The sequence below is a fragment of the Lactuca virosa genome, chromosome 2 (assembly GCF_052849685.1).
Source record: "Lactuca virosa cultivar CGN04683 chromosome 2, Lactuca_virosa_CGN04683_v6, whole genome shotgun sequence".
NCBI lineage: Eukaryota > Viridiplantae > Streptophyta > Magnoliopsida > Asterales > Asteraceae > Lactuca > Lactuca virosa.
The window spans coordinates 40,190,817-40,206,690 of record NC_136427.1 but is presented as its reverse complement, the minus strand read 5'-3'; the positions used below and the strand labels follow the sequence as shown (position 1 = coordinate 40,206,690).

The window sequence follows — 15,874 nt, the reverse complement described above, 5'->3', positions numbered from 1 at the left end:
TATTTAATTAATTTTAATATTTTATTAATAATCTATGGTCTCCGATTAATCATCGATTAATCCCCGCTAAGACCGATTAATCCCTTAAGACCAGTCGACCGCCGAGCTACCGTCAAACGATTTTAGAACCTTGTATACAATTATAATGTTCACTATTTGGCATCCATTATTATTTGTCATGTTAATAACATGGGAAGATAAATCACAATGTCACAAAATTTGTTAGTATCTCATATTAGCTAGATGTTGTCATATATATATATATATATATATATATATATATATATATATATATATATATATATATATATATATATATATATATATATATATATATATATATGGCTGAGTTATTTATAGAATTAAAAAAACGTGTGAACTTGTGAGCTAATAATCAATTCATCATTTTTCAAAACCAAAAACATCAATCTTCTCCAAACGGTGCGTCTAAGCCATGTCTAGGTCCAAAAAAAGATTTGGCAATTTTTTTTATTCATTTTAGAAATTTGCATGTATGCACATCAACAATTATATGGATTGCTGATGAGCACAATCAGTAGTCCTATAGACTGCTGATTGTGCATAAATCCACATTTCCAAAAAAACCCAAAAAAAAAAATCGAAATTTTTTTTAAGCTAGATATGGTTTAGACACACCATTTGGAAAAGATTAGCGTTTTTTGTTTTGAAAAATAATGAGTGGATTGTGAGTTCGCAAGTTCTCCCAAATCTTTTGGTTCTCAAAAGAACGCGTCTCTTTCTCTCTCTCTCTCTCTCTCTCACTCTCTCTCTCCCTCTCTCTCTCTCTCTCTCTCTATATATATATATATATATATATATATATATATATATATATATATATATATATATATGTGTGTGTGACAACCCGAAACTTTTTCCATTCCGTTATGCGGTTTCCGTTAATAAAATTTGAATTTTATTAATTTTCCGTCAAACTACTTGATTTAGAAAATCACCTATTTTTATATAATTAAATTTATATATGCGAGTCGGAACCAAATCGCGCAAAAGACCCGAAGTTTCCTCGAACATCAGACAGTTTTCGACCTAAGTGAGTTTACGGCCGTAAACGAGTTCACAGCCGTACACTCGTTTACGGCCAGTGTCAGGTGGAACCCACCCACCGACCACAAAACCCTATATATATGAGACCCCCACCCTCATTTGAACACTGCTGGCCGAAAACTCTCTCTTTCTCTCTCTAGAAACCCTGACCGTAAACACTTAAAAACACCTTCAATCTTTGGGAAAACATCGAGAAACACCATTTGGAGTCATTTTAGGACGTCTGGAGCACGTTTTTCTTTAAAATCAGCACCCTTGTTCTTGAGTTTACGGCCCATCTTCAAAGGCAGTAAACCCTGTTCTTGAGCTTACGACCGCAAACTCATCAAGTCTTCAAAGGCCGTAAACCCCAGTTCACGGCCGTAAACCCTGTTCACGGCCGTAAACTGTCTGTCGACCGTAAACCCTTGTTCACGGCTGTACACGCCCCTTGAGCAGTGAAAAACTCGTTTTCCGATTCAATCAAATCCGGGTAACATCCCTTAACCGAACACAATTGTTCTTCTAACACTTTATCTAACGAAATCGCTAATTTAAATGCATATATGTATTTATTGATATTAGGACTCCGTTAAGTGCCACGTACAACAACCAGAGGATCTTCATTTCCAGTCGACGTTATCACACAACAACAGTGAGTTCATACCCCTACATTTTCATGATTTTTAATGTTTTTAGGGGGGGGGGGGATACAAGCCATACACAAACAATTTTGTGAATCTAAAACAAAAGTATTTCAACAAGTTAAAACTTATGCAATTGATGCAAAAAAATGATTTCCCATGTTTTATGAAACATTTAGACATTTTATCCCTTTTGTACTATGTTGAGCATAAGGGACACTTTCAACTTGGAAATATAATTGCATAGTTTTCAGAACATCTTACAAACCAAGTACATAACTTTTCAATCAAACTATAATAGGTATAGTTTGGGGAATTCAATACATAGTTTCTTTTACCAATTCAGATTACATTCATGGGTAACCATATAAACTATGACAGATTTAGTTTATGGCATACATTACTACAAGAGAACAACATATAATAATTATTTAAGTATAATTATTATCTTATACATTATACATACAGAGTTCAACACAGTAAATCACTACGGAACCACACGTAAACTAGTTAATACAGGATTGTGAGACCACTCTTCATTTGTACCCTTCTGGGTACTGGTAAAATCCTCATCGTATAGTGTAACCAGAGTCTCCTGGAGGGAGAGCGTGAGATTTGTGAATAGATCTATTCGGGACTGACAATCCCACACATTAACTGCTAGCTACAGTTAGGCAGGCATGCCTGGGGTGACAAATATCATACCATACAACGCCTGAAGAACGTCGCTGAGGTCATCAGTCATATCAAACATGGTTATACGAACTCACAATAGTATAAACTAACCTTTTTTTACGGGATTTCATTCTTCAATAGTTTTATTTTCATTAATAGAACTACTACATACTACAACTGGAGGATTCCAAGTTTCACGGTTTTATTTTAAGTAATAAAACTACTATACATACTGGTGTTAGCCAGGGTTTTCATACTATACATACTGGTGTTAGCCAGGGTTTTCATGCTATACATTACTTACATTACTGGTGGTAGCCAGGGTTTTCATACAAAAACTTTTATGCAAGACAATACAAAACAGCTGGTGGTACCAGGCATACATATGAGTACTTTCAGACATAAGAACATAATTCAATAACGAACTTACAATTGGTCTTAGGGTTTAAGACTACTTTTCATTACTTAAGAAAATATTGGATTTTCTTGGAAACATACAAATATTTTCACGGATTCATCAACAGGTTTTCATTACAAAAACATGCTTATGAACTCACCAGCTTTATGCCGATATTCTTTTTTCAAAATTGCTTGTATTCTCAGGAAATCAGTAGACAGGTATCACCTGGAGTTTTTGAGAAGCTGGAGCAATAAGAGTCATGACTTTATGTTTTACATACGATTATGATGTATTCAAACAAGATTCAAACAGATGTAAACATTTTCATATATGTATTCACTGTAATGGTTGTGTTACTATGATTGCTATTATACAATGGTTGCGATACTAAACATGACGTCCTCCACCCCAAAACGTTTCCGCCGTTTCGGTTTTGGGGTGTGACAGATTGGTATCAGAGCCCTTGTTTATAGTGAACTTATTATACTGAACCTTACATGGTGTACAACTATAAACACTAAGGGGCTGAAGCGCTCTGAAAACTAAAAGTATATTTTCAAAATATAAGTATTTTGTAAAAAGTATACGAGCATGCATACATAGCAGAACCAAAGTCATAGATAGAACAAAACAAAAGTATTTGGATGTTGGGACATTGCGGTTAAACCTGGGCAGTTATGTAATCATGTCTAGGGTCAATATATCATGATCAACGATATTCATTCGAGACAAGACCAACATGTGCTTGGGAGTGACTGTGGTGTTACAGCAAGCCTAAAACTTACCAAGAACAAAAACATTCAACATAAAATACTATAGGAGTATTTTAGATAGAGCCAAATTCAGTATATAGATTCATTTCAAGTGATGCTACCTCTTCTTTCTTAAGCGATAACTTACTTGTATTAGTAACCTTTCTTTGCTTATCGCTTGGTAGAACACTTTTATTATCAGGATGAGATATACCTTGTTTCATATATCTTGAGGACTTACCATCCTCTTCTTCCTGATTGTTTCTAGAACAAGATGCCTCCCCGAAGAAGATCCAACAGAAGGAACGACGACATCCCGCCACCACCACCCCCTCAGTTCGATCCTGCCATGTTCTAGGCAGCAGTTACCGCCGCCGTAATTGCGGCAATGGCGCAAATCAATCAGGGAAACTCTGGTGGATCCGGAGGTGGTACTCATCCCCAGAACCAAGGTGATCAGGGACATCAAAAGGAGTGTTCCTACAAGGACTTCATGAATGCAAAACCCAAGTCCTTCGACGGAAATGGAGGTGTTATTTCCATGACTCGATGGTTCGAGAAGATCGAATCCATCTTCGAAATTTGCGCCTGTCCCGAAGCAAACAAGGTGAAGTTCGCCGCCTGCACTTTCACCAACCGAGCACTGACGTGGTGGAATGGTCAAGTCAAATCCCTAACCCTACCCGTGGCTAATGCCATGGGTTGGGAAAGACTAAAGGAACTCATGCTTGCGGAATACTGCCCGAGGTGCGAGATGCAAAAGTTAGAACACGAACTCTGGAACCTGAAGATGAAAGGTTCCGACATTGCTGCCTACACCGCTAGATTCTGTGATCTGGCTCTCCTCTGTCCGGGAATGGTCACCCCGGAATGCAAAAAGATCGAGAGGTACATCTGGGGGCTGACGGCCCCAACCAAAGGAAATGTCTTGGCTGCTAGACCGACTACATTTGGCAGCGCCAAGTGCCTGGCCCAGACTCTGATCGATCATGGAGTCGATCTAGATGAGGTAGCAGCTGTCTCCGAGCCACAAAAGGAGAGTGGTGGGAAGAAAAAGAAATTTTGGAACAAGCACAAGGGCCAGTCTGCGCAGGAGCCCTCCAAGAAACAGCAAACAGTGGCAGTTCATACTGCTACTACTCCTGCTACTACTCCAGCTGCTGTTCCAACCACCCAAGCTCCTACCAGTGGTTATGCTGGTACTCTCCCAAAATGCAACAAGTGTACCTTTCATCATCACGGGCCCTGCCGTGAAATGCAATGCAATAGCTGTGGGAAGAATGGACACACAACTCGATTCTGCAAGGCACCCGTCCAACCAACCAATCCGGCTCCTGGAGCGGGCGCTAGTCAAGCTTGCTATGGATGTGGAGAGGTTGGTCACTTCAAAAGAAAATGCCCCAAGGCAACATCAGGTGGCAATACAGGAAGAGTGTTGGCGATGGGCCAGGAGGAAGCGGTCGCTGATCCTACCGTGGTTACGGGTACGTTCCTCCTTGACAACTCTTATGCATGCATTCTTTTCGATTCTGGTGCGGAGAGGAGTTTTGTTAGTCATGCATTCAAACACCTAATCAAATGTAAATCTCAACCTTTAACCGAAACATTCACCGTCGAGATGGCTAACGGAAAGAAAGAGAGCACTAATGACATATTCATAGGTTGTACCCTTACCCTGAACAATTATTCCTTTCCCATCAACCTTATGCCCATATCCATCAAGAGCTTCGATGTCATTATTGGCATGGATTGGTTGAGCTCCAATCGTGCTGATATCCTTTGTTTCGAGAAAGCCATCCATCTCAATCTTCCCTTTGGTGAAGCCCTCATGGTTTACGGTGATAAGATCAGTTCGAACCTTCGTATCATTTCATGCATCAAAGCCCAGAAATATATGCGGAAGGAATTCCATGCATTTCTAGCTCATGTTGTCGATGAGACGCAAAAAGTTAAAAACTTCGAGAGCATCCCCGAAGTCTGCAACTTTCCTGATGTCTTCCCCGAAGATCTTCCAGGAATTCCTCCCGAGCGTCAAGTCGAGTTTCGTATCGACTTAATCCCCGGAGTTACTCCCGCAGCTAAATCTCCTTATCGTTTAGCGCCAGCAGAAATGGAAGAGCTATCCAGCCAACTCAATGAGCTGATCAACAAAGGATTCATAAGGTCGAGTTCCTCACCGTGGGGAGCTCCAATCTTATTCGTGAAAAAGAAAGATGGATCCTTTCGGATGTGCATTGACTACCGAGAACTGAACAAGCTGACCATCAAGAATCGTTATCCCTTGCCCAGAATCGACGATCTCTTCGACCAACTTCAGGGAGCCAGTTACTTTTCAAAGATAGATCTAAGATCAGGGTACCATCAGTTGCGGGTTCACGAGAATGATGTGCCCAAGACAGCATTCCGAACTCGCTATGGACACTACGAGTTTGTAGTAATGCCCTTTGGTCTGACCAACGAACCGACGGTATTCATGGATCTGATGAATTGGGTGTGCCGTCCTTTCCTAGACAAGTTCGTGATCGTGTTCATTGATGATATACTTGTCTATTCTTGGAGCGAGAATGATCATAAACAGCACTTGAGGCAGGTACTGGAAACATTAAGGGCAGAGAAGCTGTATGCAAAATTCTCAAAGTGTGAGTTCTGGATCAGGAAAGTAACTTTCCTCGGTCACGTGGTTAGCGAGGAAGGCATACACGTGGACCCTTCCAAAATCAAAGCAATCGAGAATTGGTCTGCACCAAAGACACCCACAGAAATCCGGCAATTCTTGGGTCTCGTGGGCTATTATCGCAGGTTTATCCAGAACTTCTCCAGAATTGCTAAGCCTCTAACTACCCTGACACAGAAAGGTGTAACCTTTAGTTGGGGAGTCAAGCAAGGCACTGCGTTTCAAACATTAAAGCAGGCCCTATGCAGCGCGCCTATCTTGTCCCTGCCCGAAGGGACGGAAGACTTCATTGTTTACTGTGATGCATCCAATCAGGGCCTAGGCTGTGTACTCATGCAGCGAGGAAAGGTTATCGCCTATGCCTCGAGGCAGTTGAAAACACACGAAGCCAATTACACAACTCACGATCTAGAGTTGGGAGCAGTGGTCTTTGCGTTAAAGATCTGGAAACACTATCTTTACGGAACCAAGTGCACTATCTTCACCGACCATAAGAGCTTACAACATATCTTTGATCAGAAAGAGTTAAACATGAGACAGCGACGATGGGTTGAGTTACTCAGTGACTACGAGTGCGAAATACGCTACCATCCCGGCAAGGCCAATGTGGTAGCGGATGCCCTCAGCCGAAAGAAGTATTCAGGGTGTAAGGTGAAGGCACTAACAATGACCATTCATTCCCACTTATCCGCGCAAATCAGAGAGCCCCAGCTGGAAGCCTTGAAACCAGAGAATATGGCAGATGAAGCGTTGCGAGGAATGAAAAAGAACTTAGAGGTCAAGGGAGACGGAGTTTACTATTTCATGGACCGGATCTGGACCCCAAAGTACGGCGGGTACAGGGAGGTTGTCATGAATGAAGCTCACAAGTCTAGATACTCCGTTCACCCAGGTTCAGATAAGATGTATATGGATCTCAAACAACTCTACTGGTGGCCAAACATGAAAGCAAAAATTGCTACCTTTGTGGGCAAGTGCTTGACTTGTGCCAAGGTGAAGGTAGAATATCAAAAGCCCTCAGGTCTACTTCAGCAGCCAGAAATACCTGAGTGGAAGTGGGAAATGATTACAATGGATTTTATCACTAAGTTACCCAGATCTCCGAGTGGGAACGACGCCATCTGGGTAATTGTCAATCGGCTAACTAAATCCGCCCACTTCCTGCCAATCAAAAAAAAATTCAAAATGGAGAGACTCACACGAATCTACGTTCAAGAAATAGTTCGCCTCCATGGGGTACCTGTATCCATTATCTCCGATCGAGATAGCAGATTTACCTCGAGATTTTGGCAATCACTACAGAAGGCTCTTGGAACAAAGTTGGATATGAGCACGACTTATCATCCACAGACAGATGGACATAGTGAGAGAACAATTCAGACATTGGAAGATATGTTGAGAGCCTGTGTCATCGATTTCGGCACATCGTGGGACACTCACCTTCCTTTGGTCGAATTTTCCTACAACAACAGTTACCATACAAGCATCAAGGCTGCGCCGTTTGAAGCCCTCTATGGCCGTAAGTGCAGATCCCCTCTGTGCTGGGCTGAGGTGGGTGACACGCAGCTAGTCAAGGATCAAGTCCCCAACAGCACTCTCACGGGTCCTGAAATCATCCGAGAGACAACTGAAAAGATCGTACAAATCCGAGAACGACTGAAAGCCTCACGAGATAGACAAAAGAACTACGCCGATAAGAGACGAAAACCCTTGGAGTTCCAGGTTGGTGACCGTTATGCGGTTTCCATTAATAAAATTTGAATTTTATTAATTTTCCGTCAAACTACTTGATTTAGAAAATCACCTATTTGTATATAATTAAATTTATATATGCTAGTCGGATCCAAATCGCGCAAAAGACCCGAAGTTTCCTCGAACATCAGACAATTTTCGGCCTAAGTGAGTTTACGGCCGTAAACGAGTTCACGGCCATACACTCGTTTACGGCCAGTGTCAGGTGGACCCCACCCACCGACCACAAAACCCTATATATATGAGACCCCCACCCTCATTTGAACACTGCTGACCGAAAACTCTCTCTTTCTCTCTCTAGAAACACTGACCGTAAACACTTAAAAACACCTTCAATCTTTGGGAAAACATCGAGAAACACCATTTGGAGTCATTTTAGGACGTCTGGAGCACGTTTTTCTTCAAAATCAGCACCCTTGTTCTTGAGTTTACGACCCATCTTCAAAGGCAGTAAACCCTGTTCTTGAGCTTACGACCGCAAACTCATCAAGTCTTCAAAGGCCGTAAACCCCAGTTCACGGCCGTAAACCCTGTTCACGGCCGTAAACTGTCTGTCGACCGTAAACCCTTGTTCACGGCCGTACACGCCCCTTGAGCAGTGAAAAACTCGTTGTCCGATTCAATCAAATCCCGGTAACATCCCTTAACCGAGCACAATTGTTCTTCTAACACTTTATCTAACGAAATCGCTAATTTAAATGCATATATGTATTTATTGATATTAGGACTCCGTTAAGTGCCACGTACAACAACCCGAGGATCTTCATTTCCAATCGACGTTATCACACAACAACAGTGAGTTCATACCCCTACATTTTTATGATTTTTAATGTTTTTAGGGGGGGGGGGGGATACAAGCCATACACAAACAATTTTGTGAATCTAAAACAAAAGTATTTCAACAAGTTAAAACTTATGCAATTGATGCAAAAAAATGATTTCCCATGTTTTGTGAAACATTTAGACATTTTATCCCTTTTGTACTATGTTGAGCATAAGGGACACTTTCAACTTGGAAATATAATTGCATAGTTTTCAGAACATCTTACAAACCAAGTACATAACTTTTCAATCAAACTATAATAGGTATAGTTTGGGGAATTCAATACATAGTTTCTTTTACCAATTCAGATTACATTCATGGGTAACCATATAAACTATGACAGATTTAGTTTATGGCATACATTACTACAAGAGAACAACATATAATAATTATTTAAGTACAATTATTATCTTATACATTATACATACAGAGTTCAACACAGTAAATCACTACGGAACCACACGTAAACTAGTTAATACAGGATTGTGAGACCACTCTTCATTTGTACCCTTCTGGGTACTGGTAAAATCCTCATCGTATAGTGTAACCAGAGTATCCTGGAGGGAGAGCGTGAGATTTGTGAATAGATCTATTCGGGACTGACAATTCCACACATTAACTGCTAGCTACAGTTAGGCGGGCATGCCTGGGGTGACAAATATCATACCATACGACGCCTGAAGAACGTCGCTGAGGTCATCAGTCATATCAAACATGGTTATACGAACTCACAATAGTATAAACTAACCTTTTTTACGGGATTTCATTCTTCAATAGTTTTATTTTCATTAATAGAACTACTACATACTACAACTGGAGGATTCCAAGTTTCACGGTTTTATTTTAAGTAATAAAACCTGGTGTTAGCCAGGGTTTTCATACTATACATACTGGTGTTAGCCAGAGTTTTCATGCTATACATTACTTACATTACTGGTGGTAGCCAGAGTTTTCATACAAAAACTTTTATGCAAGACAATACAAAACAGCTGGTGGTACCAGGCATACATATGAGTACTTTCAGACATAAGAACAGAATTCAATAATGAACTAACAATTGGTCTTAGGGTTTAAGACTACTTTTCATTACTTAAGAAAATATTGGATTTTCTTGTAAACATACAAATATTTTCACGGATTCATCAACAGGTTTTCATTACAAAAACATGCCTATGAACTCACCAGCTTTATGCTGATATTCTTTTTTCAAAATTGCTTGTATTCTCAGGAAATCAGTAGACAGGTATCACCTGGAGTTTTTGAGAAGCTGGAGCAATAAGAGTCATGACTTTATGTTTTACATACGATTATGATGTATTCAAACAGATGTAAACATTTTCATATATGTATTCACTGTAATGGTTGTGTTACTATGATTGCTATTATACAATGGTTGCGATACTAAACATGACGTCCTCCACCCCAAAACGTTTCCGCCGTTTCGGTTTTGGGGGTGTGACAATATAGAGGAAGGATCATTTGAGAACCTATAGTTTCCCGAGAACCCAAGAACTAAAAGTGGAACATTAGATAAAAAAAATGAAGGGCGAAGATGCAAGGTGGCGTTTTTGTAAATAAGTAGAAAACTAAAGAGCTGGGGGTATCTTAATTAAACTAGACAAGGGCAATATTGGAAATAAAAAACTATAATTAAATCATATATCCTAATCGATTATAATTTTGCAAAATGATCTCTTTCACACAAACCCAACCTTCGTTCTCCTCCAGACGACTTTCTTCTCAGATGCTTCCTTCAACAGCTTTCTTCTCCGGCGTTGGATCGTCACCTGGTCGCATCATCTCCACCTCTTCCACCTCCGACATCCTCCACAGATGATTCTTTTATCGATTATGTCGATTTCCCCCAAAATCAACATCACCGCCTCGAGATCTGAAATTAATCATCGTTCCTGATATGATTTTGTTTTCTAAAGAGTTTTTTGTCGATTCCACGTCAAACGAACTTTCCTTACTGAGTCCTAATCCTCCACCGATGATGCACTCACTGAGTCCATCGTTATTGCATTTGCGATAATTGATATCCAAATGATGATCAACTTCAATTCCACATCGACTACAAACCTGCTACTCTTCATCTTCACATCTAAAGGATAATGGACCGATCCGAGCAATTATCAAAGTTAGGGCTCCGAATTCTCAGATTTAAGGTAATTGTCATCAGTCCAAAGGCTCGACAAATTAAATGTTGCAGTTAGATTATTTTCATTTATTCAAGTTCTTCATCAGGCTTCCGATCTCCTTTGCAGACCACCGATCTCCGCTCCACATCACCGGTGCCGGCGTCGGCTTCAACTCCACTTCTGATCTGGTAAGCCATAAAAGCGATTTTTTCATCTTTTGACATTGCACATCTGATTTTCTTTATCTGTTGACTGCATCTCTGATTTTTTTTTCTGTTCATCTACTGAATCTCCGATTTTCTTCTGTTCATCTGTTCAGTGTTAGTTCTTCTTGGTTCGGTACCCACAGTGGAAACACCCAGTGGGGTTTTTCTTGCTTATGAGGCTGTATTTGACTGCATATGTATATCAATTTGCTTGCATATGTAAATCGGTTTCATTGTGATATTGGAACTGTGAAATTTTATTTGACTGGATATGCAGGTTTTTTTAATATCTTGAATTGGTGGAAAGTTCATACTCCAAGGTACCCGATTATGTCGATGATGGCGAGGGATATACTTGGGATTCCAGTGTCGACTTTGACTCTGGAATTGGCATTCCATAGTGTTGGGAGAGTGGTTGATCATCATTTGAGAACAGTTGATCCCGATATAGACAAGCTTTGATTTGTGGGCAAGATTGGCTTAAAATGGAACCCAAAGGTATTTAATGAATTAAATCATTTGTTTATTACTCTTTTTGTTTAATATATTTGTTTTGAAAATGTTTTTGACTTGTGATAGATACAAAGACCTCGAGCCTTGCGGTTGTGCCCCTTGCTGTTGAATTGACGTAATTGCCCCTGAATCAGCCGTATGGTATGTTTACGAATTTCATATATTTTTTATTAGGTCATGTATGGGTAAAGTGGCTAATGACCATTTTACCCTTACATTCCAACAAAAAGTTTTCACAATATTCATAGATTTTACCCTGAACAATTGTTTCTTGGTTGTGTGGTAATTGCTTGATTTTATGAGGGTAGCAAGAACAACTGCATATATAAAATATTTCACTACTGAGGCATTGATTTTCAGATTCCAAATTGATAATGGATTTTTTTGCACATTCAACACAATTCCATTCATTATCATTGTCTAACTCTCATATCAATTATGAAGTTGAGCATAGTCATTTGACTTGATTAAGTTGTTCTTTTATTTCAAATGGCATGAAATAAGTTGATATTTTATTATATTATTGGATATGGCACCTGATCATATTGTGAATGGATGTTACTGATGACCTATTGCATATGGTATTTATTGTTCTTTCTTCACCATTATTTTTTTTGTTTTCTTTATATTATTTTTTGATGGTTATTTGTTTGGATTCCCATATTACAGGATTATATGAAATTAGCAAGGGAATATTGAGCATTGGAACCCAAGACATCTTAACTTATGGCACAACGTCAACTCCTAAGGACATGTATTCAACACCTATGGACTCATATTTAAGACAATAAGTGTTTAGTGATTCAAATGTAATTCACATATAAATTACATGTGATTCACATGTAAATCACATGTAATTCACATATGAATTACATGTGATTCACATGTAAATCACATATGAATCACATGTGATACACATGTAAATCACATGTAATCCACATATGAATTACATGTAAATCACATGTAATTCACATATGAATCATATATGATTCACATTTAAATCACATGTTATTCACATATATATGAATTACATGTGATTCACACGTAATTCACATATGAATTACATGTGATTCACATGTAAATCACATATGAATTACATGCGATTCACATGTAAATCTAATATGTATTTTTGTGAGTGTTTCTGCATCAATCAATTTCTTTTTAATTTTCTTGTAGATTTGGAAGAAATGTGGTGAATATTGAAGAGAAGAAAATTGATAAATTGAAGAAAATATGGAAATATTGACACGAAGACATGAAAATGCTTTGAAAATTTGTAGCATTTTTTTGTTTTTTATATTTTATATTGTATCGAATAAAATACTTATTGTATTGTGTTTATAGATTAGTAAATAAAATGAGTTTTCTTATGATTTCTTTACAAATATTATAGTATATGAAATATGCATATATGCATTTGTAAAAATATGCATAAATGTACCAAAAATGTTGATTTTTTTGGTTAAAAGATTATAGTATTTTTTAAATATTCCAGTTTTTTTTTTAATTTTATTGATTTTTAAATGCTTTTAAAAAAAATTACAGTTTTTAAAAAAAAAAAAAATATTTTCTTCAATTTGTTTTCAAAAATTCATGTTTTCTTTAAAAAATTAAAAAATCTGCACTTTTAAAAAAAAACTGAAAACTACTATTTAAAAAAAAACTGAAAAAATACTATTTTTAAAAAAATCCGAAAATTTGATTTATTATGCAATTTTTTAGACATTTCTATTAATATTTACAATAACACAAAAATTAAACATTAAATGAGATTGATATGATTACGATCATGTCCTTAATGAATTAATTTTGATCTAACGCTCCACTTTTAGTTCGCGGGTTCTCGGGAAACTATGAGTTCTCAACCGATATCAACCCTATATATATATATATATATATATATATATATATATATAAGCATTTAGTCTTAAATGCTGAATTTTAAGAGGTACAAGTCTTTATGCAATATATACAATAACTTTATGCATTAAAAAAAAATACTTCGTGAACATCTTATCTAAATATCTCAAACTATGCGGTGGCCAATTGAATCGGTCAAATGATTGACCCAGCCGACTCACATCTCTTCCCCAATCTTCGACGCCTCAAAATCCTTTGAAACCTAAGCCTATGCTCTTTTCTTACTTTATATATAAATACTCTTAACATTACCACTATTGCCTTGATAGATTCGTTCTCTCTTATCCGAAACCATAGATGCAGAAAAGTAGCAGTGCCTTTTCGTTTCTCCTCACTCTCTATACATATTTAAAGGTAAGCATTATCTCTTATTTTCGACTATTTGCTAAACAATTCAAATTTCTTCTATATTGTAATCATTTTCACCACTGCTAAACAAGTCAAAATTTTGTTTTTCTTTACATAAGCTTTCACGATTTTAGAACCTACATTAATTTCAAGCCCTAATTTTCACTCTTGATTTCGATTTGAAGGTAAGCTACGGTTCTATCATTCTTTTGGAACCTTTCCATGTATCTTTCTATCTTTCATAATATAGGGTTTTTATTTGTTTTTATTTTTTGCTACTTCGTTTCTAATTGTTTTGATTCCATCAGTGATCATTACACGTTGATTTTGTACTTCTTATCCAACAGTTTGCAGATCAATAATCTGTTAAGTGTTGTAGATATAGCCAATTTATCTGGTCTAATGATCCTTCCATTTATAAAGAATTTCATGTACGAGATTCTATTTTAGCCACCAAGACCTTCAAAACCACTCACAACGGTCATCAAACATACTTCACCACCATAAATAATCTTATGGCAAGAAACCATATCAATGTGATTTCAAATTTTTTGTCGACTGTTGTAAGTGTTCTATTCTCAGTAAGAATCTATATCCCCAATTTTATATTGGTGGCACAAGTAAAGTCGGTAAGAAATCCAAGAATCGATTTTTAAAATAATTTGAAATAATTTAAAGTAAATTATTGTTCAATGATAACAAAGATTTTGGTTGTAGATATGGTCGTACTAGCAGGAGATGCCATTGGTGAAATGAATGGAACCCGCATGAGCAGTTAAGGTGTTTGGCCTCAAACAAACAAGTAAGGGACATTTATTCAGTTGTGCATATCAATATATGTAATTTAAAGTATGCCCCTCAAATGTTCATTAATGATACAAACATCCATTCAGAAATTTACAGATAAGTGAAGCAATATAAATGCAAATTAAAGTTCAAAGAAGGCTACATGAACAACTTGAGGTACAAAAGATAATTAAAAAAAATATAGAAATGTTTATGGTTCCATTATTTATATTCTCTTAAACTGAAATAGGTACAGAGACACTTACAGCTTCAAATATAAGCACAAGGGAAATACTTAAAATTAGTTGTTGAAAAAGCACAAGAGACCATTGGAAGCCAAAACTTAGGCACAGTTGGACTAGAGTTTACAAAAGTTCAACAATCAGAATTGGTCTTCATTTATACACCAGATCTTATAACTCTTGTATTTTTCTTATTCTTTACATTAAAACAAGTACTATATATAGAAAAATCCCCAAAAGTTGCCAAGATTGATCCATATTGGTTGTGATACCTGTTCCGTTGGTAGGGATGCAAAGTGTGGCCTTTACCCTAAAAAACTTGGAAGACATGATCTATTGATCTTTGTATGCCAACGTTTTTCAAAATCTCAAGAACAATGGTTATAAAAGTGTGTTCAGAAGCAAAGAATGAAACAAATCAAGTTTGTCCTCCTTCTTTGCATAGTTTTTAGTATTTGTATTTTTTTAGAGTTTAATCAATGTTTCATATTTAATTTGGGATTGTTTTTAGCTGAGTCAAAACACAAACACACTTTCTAAAAAGAGAAAGGCGTTCCCCATGCCACTTTTTGTTCTATTTTTGTTAATTTCCTATTATAGGGACATTATTTGGTCTCAAGAAGCAGCAACAGAGTGCAAAAGAGGGATGAGGCAGTGACATCAATTGAAATTGAAGCAGTGGGTTAGCTAATATAGGTTTTTCATGGTATTTGGTATTTGATTTTAATTTATAATTGATAGTAGAGGGGAATTTCAAATCTAAGTTTTTTTTTTACCATTTTGCCCCTGATAGAAAATTAATAATTAGAAAAGATGAAGATGATTACAACAGAGCAACAATTTGGGCAATTTGTTGATATTATAGCTAAGATTGCAAGACAAATGCTAATTTTGGGTGACATACAAGAGCAAATTATGATGTAGGGTTTTGTT

The 15,874-nt window shown here is 37.3% G+C and overlaps 2 long non-coding RNA genes across 6 annotated transcripts; both read left to right on the top strand.

Annotated features, from left to right (window-relative positions):
* Positions 1-10,458: 10,458 nt before the first annotated feature.
* On the top strand, positions 10,459-13,030 carry LOC145159051 (uncharacterized). 3 transcript variants are annotated; one of them, XR_013737465.1, is made up of 6 exons: positions 10,459-10,953; positions 11,053-11,114; positions 11,410-11,630; positions 11,712-11,786; positions 12,315-12,454; positions 12,822-13,030. It is a non-coding gene; the product is annotated as an uncharacterized LOC145159051 (long non-coding RNA). The 3 variants fall into 3 exon arrangements; XR_013737463.1 differs by having other exon boundaries at positions 10,460-10,953; positions 12,315-12,399; XR_013737464.1 differs by having other exon boundaries at positions 10,460-10,953; positions 11,033-11,114; positions 12,315-12,399.
* Positions 13,031-13,658: 628 nt separating this feature from the next.
* LOC145156310 (uncharacterized) lies at positions 13,659-15,373 on the top strand. 3 transcript variants are annotated; one of them, XR_013736606.1, is made up of 5 exons: positions 13,659-13,919; positions 14,099-14,542; positions 14,631-14,715; positions 14,807-14,876; positions 14,950-15,373. It is a non-coding gene; the product is annotated as an uncharacterized LOC145156310 (long non-coding RNA). The 3 variants fall into 3 exon arrangements; XR_013736604.1 differs by having other exon boundaries at positions 13,662-13,919; positions 14,099-14,715; XR_013736605.1 differs by lacking the exon at positions 14,099-14,542 and having other exon boundaries at positions 13,682-13,919.
* The last annotated feature ends 501 nt before the right edge of the window (positions 15,374-15,874 follow it).